The 21,093-nt window shown below is 45.4% G+C and overlaps 1 protein-coding gene across 1 annotated transcript in view; it reads left to right on the top strand.

Moving 5' to 3' along the window:
- Positions 1-21,093, top strand: part of kcnq4 (potassium voltage-gated channel subfamily Q member 4) — a gene marked incomplete at its 5' end in the record, with an annotated part of 106,094 nt that overhangs the window by 1,226 nt on the left and 83,775 nt on the right. The gene's annotated exons all lie outside the window — the stretch shown is intronic.

The raw sequence follows: 21,093 nt of genomic DNA, 5'->3' as shown, positions 1-21,093 counted from the left end.
TTGTAGGGTAGTACAGTATAATATAATGCATGCATACTAAAAAACTCAACAAACAAACCTGCTCATTCCACTCCAATGCCCCAAATTACCCCCCAAAATTGACATCTTTGCATAGCTGGTAACTTTTTCGACACAATAATGCAAAAAATATGATGACTAGAGGGAAATCAGACCTGGAGCCTTCTAGTGTGTGTGAGTTCACTCACTCTGTATAGCTCTCTGTGTATGAGATCTAACTTTGTTGGCAGTGGCACGCAGCAGGAGGAACATTATCCAAATGCCTTTCAACCAATCTTGAGTGTACTAATTTGTCATGGCTTTGATCTGCTCACATGCATATACCCTTTAATGTACACACTGCCTTGACTCCATATGCAGTTCCCTTAACATGGTCTATAAACACTGGGAAAGTATGAGTTCATTGTTAGCAGACGTGCCGGCTGTGGATTCGTCAGACCAGATTTCATTATACCAAGTGTTAAATAGTTCTATATTCTGATATTAATCATTGCTGTATGTTCAGTAACAGGAGTCTCTGTCTCTCCAGCTGTTAAAAAATGAATAAAATTTTCAGGTTGGGATATCAAATGTATCCAATCAGGCGGGAGAACTTACACAGGATAAAGAAGTGAACTGGAAGTTGGAACACTTTAACATTTACAGTATGGAAGTGATTACTCCAGCAAAAAATATCCCTTAGTCTGTGTTTTAAAGGCGTGATGTGTCTTTATCACCTTTGTCATTAACACCTCCTTGAGAAAACTATCTCAGGGAAAATCCTTGGACGGCACTTTCATTCAGAATTATTCGTATTATTTCGCATTATTTCTTTTAACAGTTATTTGTTGTTGCCACAGACGACGAAAACCTGCACGAAAGCCATTGTTCACTCAGTGTTGCATTTGAAACTGTGCATTTCGTCGAAGCTGCTGCCCAGTGAGTGTACGACGAGCTTGTAGAGTGGCTATTTTCTGAGTATACACTATACACCATCATGTATTATTACAAGTACTGTCGTAAATTGCAGCAGGTTTCATTCTAATATAAAGGACTGCTACATATCTTATTCTTCACTCTCTCTCTCTTTCAAAAGGAAACACAGGGCGAGTCTCCAGAAGTGCCATACTGTATATGTATCTGCCCGACTGTGAGTGTGTGTGTGTCAGCCAGAGGACAGGGATGTGTGTGTTTAGGAGGACGTCGGGGCCGTTCATGCCGCGTGCTTTTCCGCCGAGCTGTTCAGACGAGTCTCTCTGCCAATGTCCTCATGTGTTTAGAGCAGGAGGGAAACCCCGCTGCAGCCTGTCGACTCTGCTATTGGCATGTCTTTTGCACCCACACGACACGCACAGATCACATCTTTCCTCTACATTCGCCTTCAGTTCGTTTGCAGGCAGACCTTGCAAACGGGCTCTGTCGTCTCACTTTCTTTTTAGTTTTTAGCATATCTCCGTTCCAGTTGTTTTCCCCTCTCTGCTTCTTCTCACCGGCAAAACGAATGCCCTCACAGTAACACCTTGTATTGTACCACCATCTGCAACCGAACATGTGTGTTTCTCATTAAAGAGCGATATGGCCTTTTTGTGCAGGACTGGCTGGCTGCTGGCATTCTCCCTGACATTCTACTGGGTGTCAGGGAGGATGCCAGGCCCGCTGTTGTGTTGGTCTGTCAGAGAGGGAGAGAGAGAGGAGGCTTGGGCAGGGCAGGCTCTCCGAGGTGCTTGGACTGGACCGGCTCGTGTTTCATGGGGGCACCGGCCGGCCGGCTGGCCGGGCCGGGACTCTGATGTGAGAAGCCTCTCAGTGACGGCACTGTTTATTGTCTCCTGTCTTAATGGATGTCAGAGCCAAAGTGTACTGTAGGGCTTATAGACGCAAACTGGATGCCCTGCGCACAAAACAAACCAAACCGGCCTCGCCTCCCTTCCCTGGCCTGTGCACAGGACAATACAACACAGATTAGAGTGCACACACACGGCACGCACATGCTTCTCCATTCCGCATTTTCTCCTGTGCACGAGTTTGTCCCGCATGGAACATAGCAGATCTACAAGCTCACAGCACACCGAAAATAATTCTACAAGCTCACGGTGCACCACCATGCATGCAGTTTTCAAATGTTGACATCCAGCCGGGCTGCACGCGTGTGTGTGTGCACCGTGACTCCATGTGATGTTAGTCAAGAGAGCCTGGGTGCTTTTGTTTTTCGATTTAATTCAAACGCTCGGGCATGCTGGGAAGTGCTGGCGTGCTGGGACGTTTGACTGCAGAGCTCCTCCGATCTATTGTAATTGAATGACGTACGGTGTAGGGTCCGCTGTGCTCCTAATGTAGCTTGATTCTTTAATTAGCCCTGCGCTGTGAGCGGACGAAACTGGAGCAGATCTGTGGCTTCTACAGAGCCGCTCTCATGCAGGTGTGTGTGTGTGTGTGTGTGTGTGTGTGTGTGTGTGTGTGTGTGTGTGTGTGTGTGTGTGTGTGTGTGTGTGTGTGTGTGTGTGTGTGTGTGTGTGTGTGTGTGTGTGTGTGTGTGTGTGTGTGTGTGTGTGTGTGTGTGTGTGTGTGTGTGTGTGTGTGTGTGTGTCGGAGAGTGGGTGAAATAGAAATAGCCCCATGAGCATCTACTTCAACACCCCCCCCCCCCCCCCCCCCATATCTAAGTTCTGAAACACTTCCCCTCCAACTGAAACAGCTGCACTGTGAGCAGGATTAAGACGCGTTCTCACAGTGGAGGAGGAGTTCCCTGCTCTGATCCTGGCTGCATGGGTCAGATGTTGAGGTCAGAAACAAGAGGTCATATTTCCACTGCTCCACAACATCTGCATTCACTATTCTGTACCCATCAACAAACGGACAGAGCGTCTCCTCCTTTCTGACTGATGATAGGGGATCAGCTGGTTCCCTTTAGTTTAAATGCTGCCTTCTGCCTCATGGAGAACAATGCACAATCATATTATTGCATAAACACAATTATTTGAGATAATTGCAATTATTTTTGTATACTATATGTCAATGTTAAAATGTCCAGACAGTTTCAAACATTTGTTTTTAAATTGCAAAAATAGCTCATTTGTTTCAGAAAGAAAAATATATAAACAATTGTTTCAGTGATTTCTTGATATATTTACAGTAAGTTATTTGTCATATCTGCCCTGTGCAATTTGTGTTTTACCCCTTCAGTACGAGAACCCATTTTTGTGGTTGTTGCTATACGTACAGTATAACATTTTTGTAATTTTTGAATTAATATTAGATTTTCTTTTGTTCAGTATTTAGGAGTAAAGTTCTCAAACTCTGCCCGAACCCGACCAGGCCCGACCAAGCCCGACCCGACCCGACGTTTTAGGGCCGGGCCGGGCCCAAATAATATGCTAATTAGTCGGGCCGGGCCGAGCCTCGGGCTCTGTGATTTTCCGCAATTTTGTTCTTTTTTTTTTTTTTTTTTTTTTAAGTGTTATTATAATAAAAATAGCAATTCTGTTATTTGTGTAATGTGATTGTGTATACGTGTATGCATTTATTATGAAGAGGGCTGCGCTAGGCGATTCACTTGTGACAGGAGAAGGACTGGAGACGGGGTCGCATCGCACTGGCATTTCAGACTCGGAGGCCTCGTACACACATGTCAAACCACGTGACTTCCATTAGAAAAGCATTGAGAATAAGGCGGCCATGAAACACAGACAGAACAGATCATGTCAGTCCAGCATGTGTGTACGAGGCCAGAGCAGCATTGCAGCCTGCCCCGCGCGCAGGCAGTAGACTAGAGAACAGTGAACGGTGAGAGACTTGCGTGCCTTGCTACCGCTGGTTTCCCTCTGGTTTGCGCACCAAACGAGCTACTAACCACCAGTTAACTTGCCAAGTTGCCATATGCTTAAATATTTTATCAAATCAATCGGATTATCACAGCTGAAGAAGCGTCAGGTTTTCGTCATGTTGCACTGAGAGTCTCGTTAACCCAGCTGGCTGCGATGAATAAAACCTAATTATTAATCAACGTCACCAAACGATCCATGATGGTGATATATAACTTATAGCTACACGTAAAGCAACTTCACTTCAGAGGAAACTAAGGGAGGGAGCTGCAGCAGCTATTCATGTTTACTCACCAGTCACCACCACCACTGTATGGAATCCATTAGAATGATTGGAAATGGAAGTTATGGAACATTAATAGCCTATTCTAACGTGAGTTACATACATCCTTTATTTCGATAAATCCGCTGATCTCCGTTCTCACTTTCACACTGAAACACGGCGCCGCTGCGCTGCCATTTAGTGCTGCTTTTTTTTCTCTTTTTTTTCTTTCGGGCTTTTGTTGGGCTTCGGGCTTAACATTATGGCAATTTTTAGGGTAGGGCCGAGCCTCGGGCCCACCCAGTTAGGGTAGGGTCGGGCCGGGCCATAATTTTTGGGCCCGTTGAGAACTTTATTTAGGAGTTTTTAGACTTTGCCCCAATCTCAATTATTTGTGACAATTAACCGCCAAATTTGTAACCATGGCACTCTCCTCTCCTCTCCTCTCCTCTCCTCTCCTCTCCTCTCCTCTCTCCCCTCCTGGATGTTTTGACTGCGAGGCCTGGGTGTTATTCGTGTGACAACCGAACTGGACTCGTGTAAAAAAGCTTTGTTTCCAAATCGAGACTCTCGTTAAAATAAGACAATGGTCTTCTTCCTGGAAAGAAACCTTACACGTCCCTGTGTCACAGAACCCTGGCTGATGCTCGTGGTGAATTCCTAATTTCCTACACACACACAGCAACTCAATCGTTGCTCAGCCACGTGTCTTGTCTGTTGACTCCTTGTGTCTGTCGAGCCGAGCCCTCGCCGGAAATGGTGCCGTGCAGCCCGTTAAAACGTTAAGTGCCTCTCGTCTCAAAAACAATAAAGCCCTCTTGGCTTGAACCTGCTCGCAGTATACAAGCTCTGAAACCTCTTTGTCACCTTGTTGTTGCAGCAGCTTCGTCCCGGCTCTGTTTCGCCCGCTGGAAACCTGCCATTTCCAGCATTTGAGTGGCTTTATTAGGCTACCTACCCGCCGATGATGCCTTTTATATCATGCCTTTTTAATATCAATTGATTACGGTGATCAACTGTGTCCTGTATGCGCTCATAACACTCCGGTTCCGGTGCGGCTTTAAAAAACAAACAAAAACTAAATGGATCTCGGATTCTTCTTTTTGGGTCAAAACGAAGCTTGATTTGCGGCTCATTTCTCTAAACGTTATGTTCCTAGCTTACAAAAAATATGTTTTGGGTGGATTAAATGACAATCGCCGGACAAGTTACATAGCGGATTTTCACTTCCCGACTGCCATTTTCTGGCCAAATCGGCTTTCAAACTTAAACGTGTCATTTAAAATGAATGGACGGCGCTCTGAGCCAACCACCAGAATGCACTGTGGCGCCGAATGAGTTTTAAGTACAGTATATATATCGATGATGTGATGTGCATGATGTGTGTCACTGTGTGTGCGCGTGTGTGCGGGGGGGGGGGGGGGGGGCTCTGTGTGTGCGTGTGCCATACAAACCAGGGCAGATGACAGACATTTGGCTGGCTCGGGTTCGCCGTTTCCCCTCAACTCTGACCACCGTTTCCACCAGTGCCGCATATAGCCTATCACATGGGAGCTGAGCCGTGGCTCCGCCCCTCCACGGGTCCTCCGAGGCCACGAGGTCCCGTCCCCAGCTGGCCCGGGATGATGATGATGATGATGATGCCCATGAGTGCCGGCCTGATGCTTAACCACTTCAGACCTGAGGCCCAATCTAAAGATGCCTTTAGATTGCCTTTAAATGCCTTTAAAATTACGTGTTTCTATATGAGTCCTTCTCAAACCTTTTCATGTCAATGACCCCCGACATTACGTGTATCTGGCCACGGACTCCCCCGACCCTCCCCCAAGCTTGAAAAAATATATATATTCAAAGAAAGGGTAAAGTTCTAGTCAAGAGAACCTCAAGAGAGCTTGAGGTGCTTTTAAGGTGAGGTTCAATCAAGGTTGGTCCTTTATAATCATCTATCATCTAACTCATCTGTGTGGGCGTAAAAAGCTGTAAAGTGACCTACAGTATGTGCCTAACGTCCTATTTCATACTGAGTCATACCGCCACAGTGTCGCACCCGTTATCTACAAGCTTGCATTTCTGAAAGATTTTTTTTTAAACCTTTTGAAAACTTTCCCCCATGCAGCCTATAATGACGTGCCCAAAATAGGGACGGCCAGGGGTTGAAAGTGATTAATCGTGACGGCGGGGTAGGGATTGCGAGCTTGTAGATCTGCTATTTTTGGCCCCGCTACGCAGCCGTGTGACGAGGTATGGGGACTCAAAGAACTCAGCGTTCAAGTACTGTGGGACCATGGATGATTTTGGCTCGGGCCCGGGCTATGCTGTATTGTAAAGTACTGAACTGTACTGTACTGGACTCCATCATCCACCACAGAGCCAGCATTGACTCTGGCTGAACGGAACTCGGCATTCCGCTGGACCCCAGCCTGACTGAGAGACGTGCGTGCGTGCGTGCGTGCGTGCATGCGTGCGTGCGTGCGTGCGTGCGTTCTCAGCCAGGGATAGCAGAGGAGACCAGAGCAGCGACCAGGCCCGGAGTGATTGATCGTTTCTTTCTGGTCTGGAGGGTGAAAATATGAGCGTCCATGTATTATTGATGTGTTGAGAGGAGAGGAAGAGCACAGGGATGGAGGACGGAGGAGCAGTGTCTGTAAAATGAGAGACTTCCACCTGGGAGGGGGCTCCTCCGTTCACAGCGTGTACGTCAGGGTTTCTCAGAGTGGGTGCGGTGCCGTGGCACCTTAGGCTGCCGTGACGCCAGTCCAGGGATGCCACAGAATCCTTTAATACTATTTGGAATTCACCAATATCACTTCAGTTTAAACCCACTTAGACCCTCTATGCTTCAGTAAAACAGACCTGAGTTGCACTGTACTTGGTGAGTTCCATTTCCACCTACCCCAACTCTCTTCCCCAAAAAAGGTTGTAGATCGGCTATTTTTGGTGAACGTATAAAGTTATTTTCAGTATGGTCTAATGTAAACGGATATTCTGTGCCTATTCTTAATCTTAAGTACCAGGTCTTACGACGGCGGTGGCTCAGGGGTAGAGTGGCTGGATAGTAACCGCAAGGTTGCCTGTTCGAACCTGGGCTCCCCCAGAGTTAGTGTCGAAGTTGGCTGTTTTGAGTGGCCAAATGGAATTGGCCATGCCTCCAGGGTTGGCTACTTAAGACGCAAAATAGTAGCCTGGTTAATAAACCAGACTAATATCGCACAGACCGCGGGATATTAGTCTGGGGAGGCTCAGCTTGGATTTCATTTCCAGGGTGGCGGGTTGAAACATTTTCTCTTTGACGCAATTGGTCAGAGCTACTGTCAGTCAAAGGTCTCAAGCATTGAAAGTCACTGTACCAAAGCAAGCCCATGCATACCGTGTCCCGATTGGCCGCCCCATTTCTCTGGTGTAGGAAATGGGCGTACAATTGAGCCTCTCCAGACCGTAATCCGCCGACAGGCAATTTTGTTTTGCCAACGGCTGATTCGGTCTGGTTTATTAACCAGGCTAGCAAAATAGGGCCCACTGTATCTTAGGTGGAAAGCTTTGCAAGTTTACATAGTGTAATATTATATTTAAGATTATTATTAAGATTCAAAAAAATAACTGTTGTTCAGGGGTGCCGTGGATGCAAACCCGTGCCCCGAGTCAAAAACGTTTGAGAACCCTATAGACTAATTCCCATAGACGTGTTAAATCACATCATATTATAAGAACATTGTTCGACACTAAACAAATGATCCAGACTGTTTGACTCGTATGGATATGAAGCATCAACTGGCAGAATCCGACTGACTATCGTACTGACTATCGTAGCCACCTCCCTGTCAAATTGTCCCTTGCCGGGACAATTTGTTCATTTTTGGACCACAATTCTTATGAGGCGATTCTGACCCAATGCTTTTCTCCATCGAAAAATCACACTCGTGTGAAGTGAGAGGTGCTCTTATCATCATACATCAGCAATCAAATCATCACATTCCGTGCTCAAACACACCTAGGAGGGGCAAAATGACCCAGGGGATGAACAAATGACGTCAGGACTTCGGTCCCCCAGAGCTAGTTCTGTACTATCTGCTGCTTAGTACAACATACCTGTGCAAAACAATCATTTTTGCATGAAGACACACACACGCACAAAGACATAGCCAAAATTGCATGTGTGTAGAGAATGCTTTGTGCTTGCCGTGCAGTTATTGCGTTTAATAATGCATCGTTTATGCTTTTAAAGAAATTACACAGTGATCATTACTAGTCTACCGGGAATATTTGGACACACCTCTGCATTTTCTCGCCCTCTTTCTCTCATGTTTTCCGTTTCATTTCTCGCTCTCGCTCTCGCTCTTTCTCTCTGTCTCACTCACAAAACCACACGCAGGAAGGCAGGCTAGAAGAATACGTAATATTTGAATTGAACTTTAGTTTCAGGTATTTTCCCAGCTTAATTTCTCATGCGGAATGACTCCATTGTCCCCTCATGGTTGGGTGTGGATGAAGGCCTGTGGGAGTCCCCTGACTTTGTCCCTTCATGGTTGGGTGTGGGTGAAGGCCTGTGGGAGTCCCCTGACTTTGTCCCCTCGTTGTTGGGTGTGGATGAAGGCCTGTGGGAGTCCCCTGACTTTGTCCCCTCATGGTTGGGTGTGGATGAAGGCCTGTGGGAGTCCCTTGACTTTGTCCCCTCATGGTTGGGTGTGGGTGAAGGCCTGTGGGAGTCCCTTGACTTTGTCCCTTCGTTGTTGGGTGTGGATGAAGGCCTGTGGGTGTGGATGAAGGCCTGTGGGTGTCCCCTGACTTTGTCCCTTCATGGTTGGGTGTGGATGAAGGCCTGTGGGAGTCCCCTGACTTTGACCTTTTATGGCACAACAGAGATGGTGTGTGTTTATGGACGCTTGAGCTTAAAGCCACATTATTTATAGATGCTCAGGGAGATACCCACCACACCACTCCTGACTGACTGCTACCTCTCCTCCGATAACCTCTATATACAGTACACGCACGCACGCACGCACGCACGCACGCGCACGCGCACACACACACACACACACACACACACACACACACACACACACACACAGCCTCCTGCAACATGCTGTTGCTCCCTATAGCCCTGAAACATGACTGTCATAGTTATGACGGAATCATGACCCTTTTTTATGCACTTTCTCCATTTACAACGTAATAAATGTTCAGATTTAAAATATAAAGCTCACCCCCGCCAGGCCACTCGTGTTACAACTTACAATTCTGCTCAGGCGGGTATTAACAAATTAACTGCTTATGACGGAGTATTCCACCATATAAAATCCAATCCAATTGACAAAACACTAAGATTTGAATGATAATATAACGGGACATTTAAAAAAAAGTTAAATGTCCCGCCCCAAGAATATAGGAAACACTGGTGCAGGACACAGCAAAAGGACCACAATGGAAATTAGCTCTTGAGATTTCTTGTGTTTTATCCTTTTGACACACAAGTACAACACTATGTTCACGTGTATGCTTTTGTGTCAATACAAAGATGAAACAGTCAGTCAGGTGAAATACCTGACTGTGTGTATGCAAAATTATTGTTCTAGCTTCTCATCAGCTGATCATGCACAAACATGTATGAGTTATATTCAACTAAATTATAATATAGAGCTATCAAATGTATTAGACAGGTTGTGTCTTGTGTTGTACTGAAACTTCAGATGAGTTTGTTGTATGAATGATGTGTATTAATGTATGAATGTTGTGCATTGATACATACATTGATAGTTTGATACAATACATTTTGTTGTTGATGCTGGTTGAGAGTAGACCCCTGGAAGAGTTAGCCTCGCGTAACCATACTAATATCACTGCGTGGATATTAGTCTCGTCCCTCTCGTGTTCGATTTTTTTCCGCGATGTCCCGCCCCATATTTGAATACTAGGCCCTGGTTGGTTGATGTAGCCTGGTTCCAGCCCCTAAATCGCTAGCCACATTAACAAATTATGTTCAGGCGATTTAGGGTCTGGTGACGCTCCCGAAGGAGGTCTCAGACTCGGTTGGAAATCCAACCGACGAATCAGCGTCGTTTCAACTCGATGACGTCAAACAACAGTGCCGTCCAGACACAAACAAACATGGCTGCCCCCACTGTGGTAACTCACGGCCGTATCAATCTGGCTATTAAATCGACGTATGATAAATAGTTTCTTTGAAGACACGAGAGGTTTTATAAACATCATCATCCGACATATTTTACCGCTTTTGTTTACATACTAGTGGCGCTCGTTGGCTGTGTTTGTTTGGTTAGCAAACGGGTTAGCCATAGCCACATGATTGACACAATGCCATCTGCTTTCCTACTATTCTGATTGGTTGGTATGAACCAATCACCGAAGACTGCCTCTTTGGCAACGCCCATCCCAGAAACGGTTGTAGTAGGGAGGGCGTTCAGACTGAATAATGGAGTGAAACGAAATGAAAATTCAGGCTGAGTGTCAGGCTATGGTTGATGGGGTATCTAATAAATATATCAAATCAAATGCCCACTCACAGATGCATTCACCAATCACTTCCAAATAAATATACATGTCGTGGCTGTCTTAAAAAAAACTGCTCACGTTCCTGCAAATCATCCACACTGAAAATGCCCTCCACCACCCCAGACTCCTCCTGTTTATCATTTGTAGACGGATGCTGTGTGGGCCATTTCAAATTTATTTGTAGAATGTTTTTTTTCTCGGTTTTGTTTGTGCTACAGTTTCATATTTATAGAATGATGGAGTTTTTATTGCACTCCCAGTAGTATCTTTTGCATGCTGCTTGAATCTATTGGCGGAGCGTCCTCAATAAATGGTCCTAAATCCTTTTGATAGGTAGGTACCGGGGTTGAAAAATACTAACAAAACATAACAGACTATATCCCTTAAGCACGGATGCCTGACGAGAGTTTTTTCTTCTTTTTTGGCTGCGTCAGTTTGTTTGTGACACGAGTTTGGTGCTGAGAAGGGCTGAGTGGAAATACCCGCGGCCGCAACACATTATGAGTTTGTAGATCTGCTGTTATTGGTGCGCCACACCGGCACACAGAAAAGTATGAATCGGGGCTTAATGGCTCCTTCAGTGTGTAAGTACAGCGAGCACACAGCAGTGCTCTGCTGGGTCTCCGGGTATCTGACAACTAATCCTGGCTAATCCCTTCCTTTTGACTTCACACAGCTGTGCTGATGTTGAGCCGACCGCTGCCTTTTTCACTATGTCCTCCCGTCCCTCTGTCCATCGGACTCTATCTGTCCATCTGTCTCTCTCTGTCCATCTGTCTCTCTGTCCCTCTGTCTCTCTCTGTCCATCTGTCTCTCTCTGTCCATCTGTCTCTCTGTCCATCTGTCTCTCTCTGTCCATCTGTCTCTCTGTCCCTCTGTCCATCGGACTCTCTCTGTCCATCTGTCTCTCTCTGTCCATCTGTCTCTCTCTGTCCATCTGTCTCTCTGTCCCTCTGTCCATCTGTCTCTCTCTGTCCATCTGTCTCTCTGTCTCTCTGTCCATCGGACTCTTATCTGTCCATCTGTCCATCTGTCTCTCTCTGTCCATCTGTCCCTCTGTCCATCTGTCTCTCTATCCATCTGTCTCTCTGTCCCTCTGTCCATCTGTCTCTCTCTGTCCATCTGTCTCTGTCTCTCTCTGTCCATCTGTCTCTCTCTGTCCCTCTGTCTCTCTCTGTCCATCTGTCTCTCTGTCCCTCTGTCTCTCTCTGTCCATATGTCCCTCTGTCCATCTGTCTCTCTCTGTCCATCTGTCTCTCTCTGTCCACCTGTCTCTCTCTGTCCCTCTGTCCACCTGTCTCTCTCTGTCCACCTGTCTCTCTCTGTCCATCTGTCTCTCTCTGTCCACCTGTCTCTCTCTGTCCATCTGTCTCTCTCTGTCCATCTGTCTCTCTCTGTCCCTCTGTCCATCTGTCTCTCTCTGTCCATCTGTCTCTCTCTGTCCATCTGTCTCTCTGTCCCTCTGTCTCTCTCTGTCCACCTGTCTCTCTCTGTCCCTCTGTCCACCTGTCTCTCTCTGTCCACCTGTCTCTCTCTGTCCCTCTGTCTCTCTCTGTCCACCTGTCTCTCTCTGTCCCTCTGTCCACCTGTCTCTCTCTGTCCACCTGTCTCTCTCTATCCCTCTGTCCACCTGTCTCTCTCTGTCCCTCTGTCCACCTGTCTCTCTGTCCATCTGTCTCTCTGTCCACCTGTCTCTCTGTCCACCTGTCTCTCTCTGTCCCTCTGTCCACCTGTCTCTCTCTGTCCCTCTGTCCACCTGTCTCTCTCTGTCCATCTGTCTCTCTCTGTCCATCTGTCTCTCCATTTGTCCACCTGTAACACGGATGGACAGATGGACACAGAGGGACTCCGTCCGTCCTCCTGTGTCTCTCTCTCCCGAGCGTGTGCCGTGTGTAGGAATGTGAGAGGGCTGACTGACGGGCTTCTCAGAATTATATATACGTTTGTTTTCCAACAACACCCTCTTAAAAACCTTTTACACCTGGCGCTTGACCTTTTCTCTCCCTCCATTTTTAATGTGCTGATGAATAATGGGCCGGGGTGGAGGGGGGCGAATTGCTAAAGCAGCATTTTGTTTTGATGTTTTTTTTTGTTGCCTTTTTGGCTGCCTGTGACCGAGTATTTTATTGATGAATACTGTAAGTCGGAGAGAGAGAGAGAGGGGGAGAGAGAGAGAGAGATGGTTACATAAAGCGATGAAGGGTAAAAGCCACTCGGCGCTGCTGTTGTGAAGCTAACCTGCTGCTCATGGCTGCAGATTAGATTATGTTGTTCAATTACGGCATGCCTCGTTTTCTTCATTTATCTGTTCACGTCAGCAGGTTGAATGAATTCTGCCCCATTAAGAATTCTTCATTACCCCCTTCCCCCCGCCCCCTCCCCTCCAACCCCTCCCTTCCGTCATTGACTTTGAGTCTTCACTACACGGGATATCTTCTCCACTCAGCTGACTACTGTCCCGCCTAATTGACTTCCTCTCTCTCTCTCTCTCTCTCTCTCTCACCCACTCACTCACTCACTCACTCACTCACTCACTCACTCACTCACTCACTCACTCACTCACTCACTCACTCACTCACTCACACACACACACACACACACACACATCCTCTCTGTCTCATTAATAATAATAAAACTTTATTTGTATAGCACCTTTCATGACATGAAATGCAGCTCAAAGTGCTTTACAGAACAATGGAGAATAAAAGAAAAGCAAGGCAACGACATTAAAAAACAAGCAGTAATGCAATACAGTGAGGAGTGGACATGAATAACAAAAAAATAAAAGATCAATTAAAAGCAATGTTGTAGAAGTGGGTCTTGAGCTGAGCTTTAAAAATGTCTACAGAGGCTGCCTGACGAAGGTAAGGTGGGAGCTTGTTCCATACCGACCCGTAGAAGCAAAAAGCTGCTTCCCCGTATTTTTTAGTTGCCATTTCTTTAGGCAAAGCGAGCAGGCCAGCAGTGGAAGACCTTAGGGGGCGGTTTGGGACATATTTAGGCAGGCAGTCATGTAGGTAGGAAGGTGAATTGTAACCACTGTAACCATTGTAACCACTTGAACCCGGTATACTTAGCTGACCGTCGGCCCCCAGCTGGGCTCTATGCTTAGTCTGCTCCGTTTTTCCCTCTATACTTTGACTTCAAGGTTCAAGGTTGTGTTTTATTGTTGCATATTGTGTACAGGGCAGGTACATAAGAGTAAAGCGTATTCTTAGTTTGGCATCCTTAACCCATTTAGGCCTGACGTCGATTTTTTTTTTTTTTGAATGACCCCAAGAATTATCTGTAATTGGCCGCCAACCCCCATCTGAAAATATATTATTCCAGGGACCCCACAGAAGCAAAGATTTGACTTAAAAACGTTTGCTCTGAAAGAATATATTCAAAGATTTGCGCCACATTTTCACGATTTTTCAAAAATAGCAGACCTACAAGCTCCTAGCGCGGCACTCGCTGATAGGTGAAGAACAACGCCAACTTAATTCATGGCCCGTAGCACTTGCCCTACCCCCTTAGCACTTTTTGTAGACTTAGATAGCATTTGATACAGACTTATAGCATGTTATGTAGACAGCACTAGAATTGCATTGTATGTAGTCATAGCACGTCATAGTACATATGTATAGCATAGTATAATATATATGTATAGTTTATATGTATAGTTTCATTATATAGATATTCCACTGTTACGTTCTTAGCTTATACGCATGTCTCATGATAACCACTTTTTATGTATGTGATGTATTGTCATTATTTTTGTTCTTGTAAATTGTAAATTTCATACACCAACAGCAATATATTTATTGATACTATAATAACTACATTGCTTGTCCAACAATGTCCAACAACACACAATTAAGCCTATGGCTTAGTTCTTAAACCTCTATACTTTAAAAACTGTAAAATGGAACTGAGTTGCAATTTCACATTATGGCGCTCGTTTTGTTCCATCTACACCAAATCTCCTCGCCAAAATGCATATCAAATTAGGGGACCTTGGAATAAAACGGTAGAGAACCAGTGGCAAAGAAAAAGTTGACTTGTGAAGCTACCATCAGGTGAAGGTGCGTGCATGATGGGTGTGCATGATAATGGGTGTGTACTGTGTATGAGTGTGCACGCAAGTACACAGAAGCACCAAACCACAGCTCTGTTGTTTCCAAGCTGTATGAGACAAAACAAAGCCTAAGTGCTGCTTTCTACCGTGTTTGACCTTTTCTCCATTATGTTTTAACTTAGACCTGTGAACGCAGAGACAGAGAGCACTGTCTGTCACAACCTAGATACAGACAGGCACTGTCTCACAACCTATGTCTGCAGAGACAGACAGAGGTTTGAACCAAGGTTTCTCTTAATCGGTATATACCGGCACTGTCTCACAACATAATATCTGCGGAGTGGTTTGCTAAATTTCTATTTTATACAATAAGCTTTGACAATTGTGCCCAGAGAGATAGTGAGGTGAAAATCTAGTTTGTCACAAATCACTATCTCTCTGGGCACAATTGTCAAAGCTTATTGTATAAAATCTATGAGGCGTCATCACATCCTAAAAGCTAACCCATCACCCATCTACCACCCAGTGGCTCCTGGTGTGTTCATAGAGGCCGTTTTGTTTAGAGTCCAGGCCGTAATAGCTGCACAAATGAGAGCGTGAGAGAGAGAGAGACTTTCCTTCCTTTGACATTATAAAGATGTGATTTCCTTTTACCATGGCTTCTTTTTAGGCTGGGTTCTGCTCTCTGCTTTTCTACTGAGCGAGACATCGGGGCAAGTTGCAGATCCGGTACAAATCTCATTTAAAACCGCATCATGCTGTAAAAATTGTGTTAAAAAAAGTGTTAATTTAATTCGGAGTGTACAAATGCACCTGTAAGGCAATCTTAAAAAGACAATAGGGTTTTTCTTTGTTTTTTTTTAATGTTTATTGGTTTTTTAGGGTTTTTTTCATACATGGGGGTTTTGTTTATTTATTTATTTAATTGGGGGGGCATTGGGGGCTCTCTTAGATTTAACCCACTCTTGGAACTAATAGCCTGATATGACATTGTCCCTTGCTTGTAGACTGGCAATTTCCAGTGGAGGACACGGTCGTGCGACGGGAGTATATATATATATATATATTTAGGCATTTAGTCTTGAGGTGGTTTGCATTCTTTCTTCTCTTTTCATATCCTGCCACTGTCGCGTGGCCTCGCCTTGTTTTGAAACTGGACACCCCAGGCTGTGTGCCATCCTTCTGCTTTCAGCTCTGTCTGCACCCTCTCTCTCTGTCTCTCTGTCTCTCTGTCTCTCTCTGTCTCTCTCTCTGCCTGATGAGCAGAGAGCGTCTGCTAAATGCCTACATTGCCTGCACCTGGCCCGTGCGTGTCACCCACTGCCTGGGCCCAGAGGTCCTCCTGTCACGTCACATGTCCCCTTGATGTCTCCGTCAGTGGCCTGTCACTGTTTGGCGTGCTGGCACACCGCCACGGTGCGCGACGGGACGAGCTGGAGAGAGGACAGGTGAAAATGAGTAATATGAGTTGGAAAGAAAGATGGAGCTATAGAGCGTCGCAGTCCCGCCCCCTTTCATGACGACGCCAGGCCCAGGAAATAGTTTCCAATGCATTTTCCCCATAGAGATTTCAAAACGTATTTATTTAAAGACCTTTTAAGCGTCGTACGAAGCCAACTCTTGTCGTGACAAATCATGACAACAAACACAATATTTTGGACCAAATAATTACATAGAAGAAAAACAACAAAAAAAGTGTTTAAACCTGCCGTTTTCTTCTTCTTTCTAATTATTTGTTCAGCCCGAAAAATTGTGTTTGTTGTCATGATTTGTCACGACAAGAGTTGGCTTTGTCCGTGGCGTAAACGTCTTTAAATAAATACTTTCTGAAAAGTCTGAGGAAAATGAACAGAGATTTATTTTCCGGGTCTCTTGAGGGGGCGGGACTGCGACGCTCTATAGATCAGGGAAGGAGGCGAGAGATATACTGTAGATATATACTGTAGGAGGACATGTATAATATTATTTTATCCCACGCTTTTGTAACCCATTTTTCACCCCGTGCCAATTGCCTAAGCTGTAATCCTTGGCACTACTCTCCCTCTGCCAATCTGGGGAGAGCCCCGAAATGAGCTCATGCTTCCGTCAATGCATGAGGAGCTTCTTTCACCTGACAAGGGTGATTTTCTCGAGTAGGACGTAGCATGTGGAAGGAACACGTTATTCCAACCAGTTCCTTTCCCCTCCATCCTTTCCCCAGCTGACCAGGGGGAGGCAGTATAGAGACCAGGATTAATGCATGTTTTGTTTTAGGATGACTACCCTAGGCCTGATTCTGTGGACATTTTCAAAGGACTGTTGAAAACTCACCTTTTTAAACAGGCCTTTCCATAGCCGGCCTGGTTAAATGTTAAATGTTGATTGCTCTTTTTTTACTCTACTTTTTCTATTTTGTCTTACTTTATTAGTGATTTAGTTCTTGACTTGTTTTTATTGACTATTGACTTGTTTTAATTTTATTGTTGTTAAAGCACTTTGTGACTGTAATTGTCTGTGAAAGGTGCTCTATAAATAAACTTTACTTACTTACTAGGCCCCTAGGCCTAGGGGACATTGGGAGAACATGCAATCTCCACACAAAAATGCCCTTTCTTTCGCCAACCCCACCTATAGGGTATGGACGCTAATGACGCGGAGGAGAGAACATGGCTGTCCCCACGGGAATCGAACCCGGGGCCTTATAGCTGTGAGGTAACATCTGTGCACCACCGTGCCCCGAGAGAGAGAGAGGTTTTGACATGATAACACTTACTGTGTGTGCGTGCGTGCAGTGGACAGACTAAGCTGGGAGTTGGAGGTGCAGTGTGTGTGTGTGTGGAGAGAGGAGAGGGAGGGAAGGACAGGAGTGCAGAACAGAGGAGATGATGGCTGTATTAATTTCTCCGTTCAGGGCAGAAACTGTGTGTCCAGGACAGGCAGCATGGCCACACAGGGGCTCAGATTACCCCTCCCCCCCCCCCCCCCCCATCCTCTCTGGACTGGCCCTCTGCTAACTTCCATCGTATCTGTCTCTCTCTCTCTCTCCAACACTCACTCAATGTATTCATGTCCACATAAAGGAGTGCATACAAGGACACAGATCTTAAAGCTACAGTTAAGGGTACATTCAAGCGGAGAGTAGTGCCTCCTTGTCTACAGGCTTGATGGTCGCGATCACAAGCCACATTGTCCACAGACAGAATCATTTGTAAATGCATCTCAAATCGGCAGCTGTACTACTACACTAGACAGTTACAATGGGTCTGGTGGTTGATTTGTTAAGATAAAAAAACAACATTCACTTTCACTGGCGCTTCACCTCCATGCTGCCACACTCAACACACACACACACACACACACACACACACACACACACACACACACAAACACACAGAGTTGTTTATTTACTTGACAATACAGAAAGCTTGTCACCATGGCTGAAGGTGAAACACACGCACGCACAAACTCTTCCCTTGACCGCGAGCGATCCCTCTCGTGTCCAGTCAGAGCTGCGGCCGGAGGCTGGTTGGGGTGTTGAAATCTGCATTAATCTAAGTTTACGTGACGTGGTTCTTCTCACCCAGCCAGGTGGGGAGGAGGGGAATGCTCTGGGGTCTGCCATGCATGCAGGGGGTCAGAGGGCAGTGCCAGGGGGCTATTTTTGGCACACTGTTCTGTACACAGTACTGTATATAAACAGAGCAGCAGAGCAGAGCTCTCGCAGCAGCACAGTGCCTGGCTTGCACAAAAACCACACCGCTTCCTTGACTCTTTTTTTTCCTTCATTTTCTTGTCTTGCTTATGTCTCTCTCTCTCTCTCTCTCTCTCTCTCTCTCTTTCTCTCTCTCTCTCTCTGTCTCACTCTGTCTCACTCATAAAAACACACACGCAGGAAGGCAGGCTAGAAGAATACGTAATATTTCCGGAATAAATTGTACACCACCGGCGGCGGCGGCTTCTCTCTCTCTCTCTCTCCCCCCCCCAGAATAATACTAGCTAAAATTGGGCCAAAGAGCTGTCAACTTTCCAACACCGGTTGTTCATTCATTCACACACCAGCACGCCAGGGACCAGAATACTTCAAACCCAAACAATTAGTCAAATATAGAACTACAAAACGCGTGTTAGAGATTAAACAACAAATAACAGCCAGAACCAGCAACTGCATTTACTTAATCACACGTGAAAAATGTGGTTTACAATAGGGATGCCAAACGACTCATATTTGGCCAATCGACGAATCGAGGCCAAAAATCGACGTGTCGAACGACTTTTTTCCTTTTTTTTCTTCATTATTTTTATATTTTGTTGTTGCTGCGCAGCAGTTGAGGAGAACGCAACTATGCATTCCTTTAAGCAACACAACTTCTGCAGCTGCATCCATATGTTTAGAATTTGCACAATGATCAAATCCCAATAATAAAAAATAAACTTTATTTTATAAACAACGAAACTGAAGGAGCAGCGGCGCTATCGGCTAGCCGCTAGTCCCAACTCTCAAGTGTCTGCAGCCTGTCACGAGTAATGAACTGATACGAGACGCACGTTGTTCCGTATTTTAATGTCGGGTCGGATAATAAATACAGTATAAATGACGGCTGGATTTATTTGACAACTCTGTCTTCACGAGAAGAGAAGAGCGCTCACCGCTCAGAACAGAGCAGACCTGTGGCTGTCAGCTCACTTTACGGCATACATGTGTAGATGAGCTGGGTCCATAGAGCTCTATGGCTGGGTCTGGGAAGCTCAGAGCTGCAGCCATTGGCTCATGATACGAGCACACGACCAATGGGACAGATCATTCATTGTTGCTAAGATACCACCCCCCACCACACACGCGCACACACCCTTGGACGATGGGGTCCACAGCGCTCTGCTCAAAGTAAACTTGCATGCAACGAGCGGCACTGACTGACTGAAAAAATAATAATACAAATAAAAACGATTTTTCGACTCATACGTTTTGAGTCGCGGGAGGCATGAGTCGATAATCGAGTCGATTTTCAACTTTTTTCAACATCCCTAGTTTACAATATGTCGGAGAAACGGGTAAAACAATAGGTACAAGGCTGGGACAACACAGATACAATATTAACAATGCAAAAAAGACCACCACAAGATTTGTGCAACATTTCATGGCTCACGGCATTGAAGCTCTAAAATGCGCTGGACTTCAACACAATCCCAACTGGACAGTAGGACAAAGACGTTTTAATGAAAAACAGTGGATTAAGAACCTCAACACGGATTTTCCTGGAGGCTTAAACATGCCTAAAATCAGATCTTGAACACAACAAAACTTAAACTCAGGATTAAACTAGAGAAATCTAAAAGTGATTGGATCAGACTTCCTTCGGATACATGGCGAATGCATTTATTCCTTCCATTGTGCCTACACATGTTGCGAGCTTCGGTCGCAACATGTGTAGGCACAGTGCACTGAAGTTTTTTAATTCCCCCCCCCCAGAATAATACTAGCTAAAATTGGGCCAAAGAGCTGTCAACTTTCCAACACCGGTTGTTCATTTAACTGTGAAAGGGACTCTTTCTTGCTCTGCGGTGGCAAAACGTCAGCCGTGGCGGCCGCCATACAGTAGCTTCTGTGCTACTGTTTGTTCCCCGACAGCTGCCACCTGTTTCTTCCCAAAAAACACCCAGATTTAAAAAATGTCTTCTACATCCTGACAGTTTTCTGAAAAAGCTATGTTTCTATGTCAGTCGTTCTTTGATTTTTCAAAAATAGCAGACCTACAAGCTCGTAGCGCGCCACTCGGTGGCGCGCTATGAGCTTGTACATCTGCTTTTTTTCAATAGCTAAAGCATAACATAATGCTAACACAAAAAGGGGTTTCCGCCCAAAATGGGCCAATCTAACAGGATAAGATTGTATAAACGCTATTTTTGGCGTGCGACACCAAGCATTAGGCCTACATGCCAATAAGGAGCTAGGGATACCGTTTACAAATAACACTTGATATTCTTTAAATCGTGTTTGCTTAAAGGAGAAATTCACCCACAAAATTACTTATTTTCTATCAATTACATTCCGGCGCCAATAATTTGATGATGGTCGTTGGTCAATAAGACACTCAGTAGGAGACTCGTTGAGGAAGGTAGGAATCACTTTGAGTCTCCACCGGTGTGTAGCTTAAAGGAGTAAAATCACCTATTTTCTGTTGATGGCATTGCAGAAAACAGAAGTTCAACAACACTGTGGTTTTCACATTTGTTTTTGCTTCACCACAAGTGTTCAGAATTGTATTTAGATCCTTTTCCGGCGGGGGTTGCACGAGTGTTTCTCTCTTTGTACATTTTGAGAGTTACTGAGGGCCTGGAAATGAAAAAAAAGTTTGAGAGATTCATTTGAGGCATTGCATTGTTCTCTTTGCACTAGTCTGTGTGACTATTGTGGTTTTGTTGACTATAGTGTTTATGTAATTTACTGACTGTGATTTCACACTTGTAAG

Source organism: Protomyctophum parallelum (assembly GCF_964188405.1).
Source record: "Protomyctophum parallelum genome assembly, chromosome: 1".
Lineage (NCBI taxonomy): Eukaryota > Metazoa > Chordata > Actinopteri > Myctophiformes > Myctophidae > Protomyctophum > Protomyctophum parallelum.
This window is presented reverse-complemented; position numbering and strand designations above follow the sequence as displayed.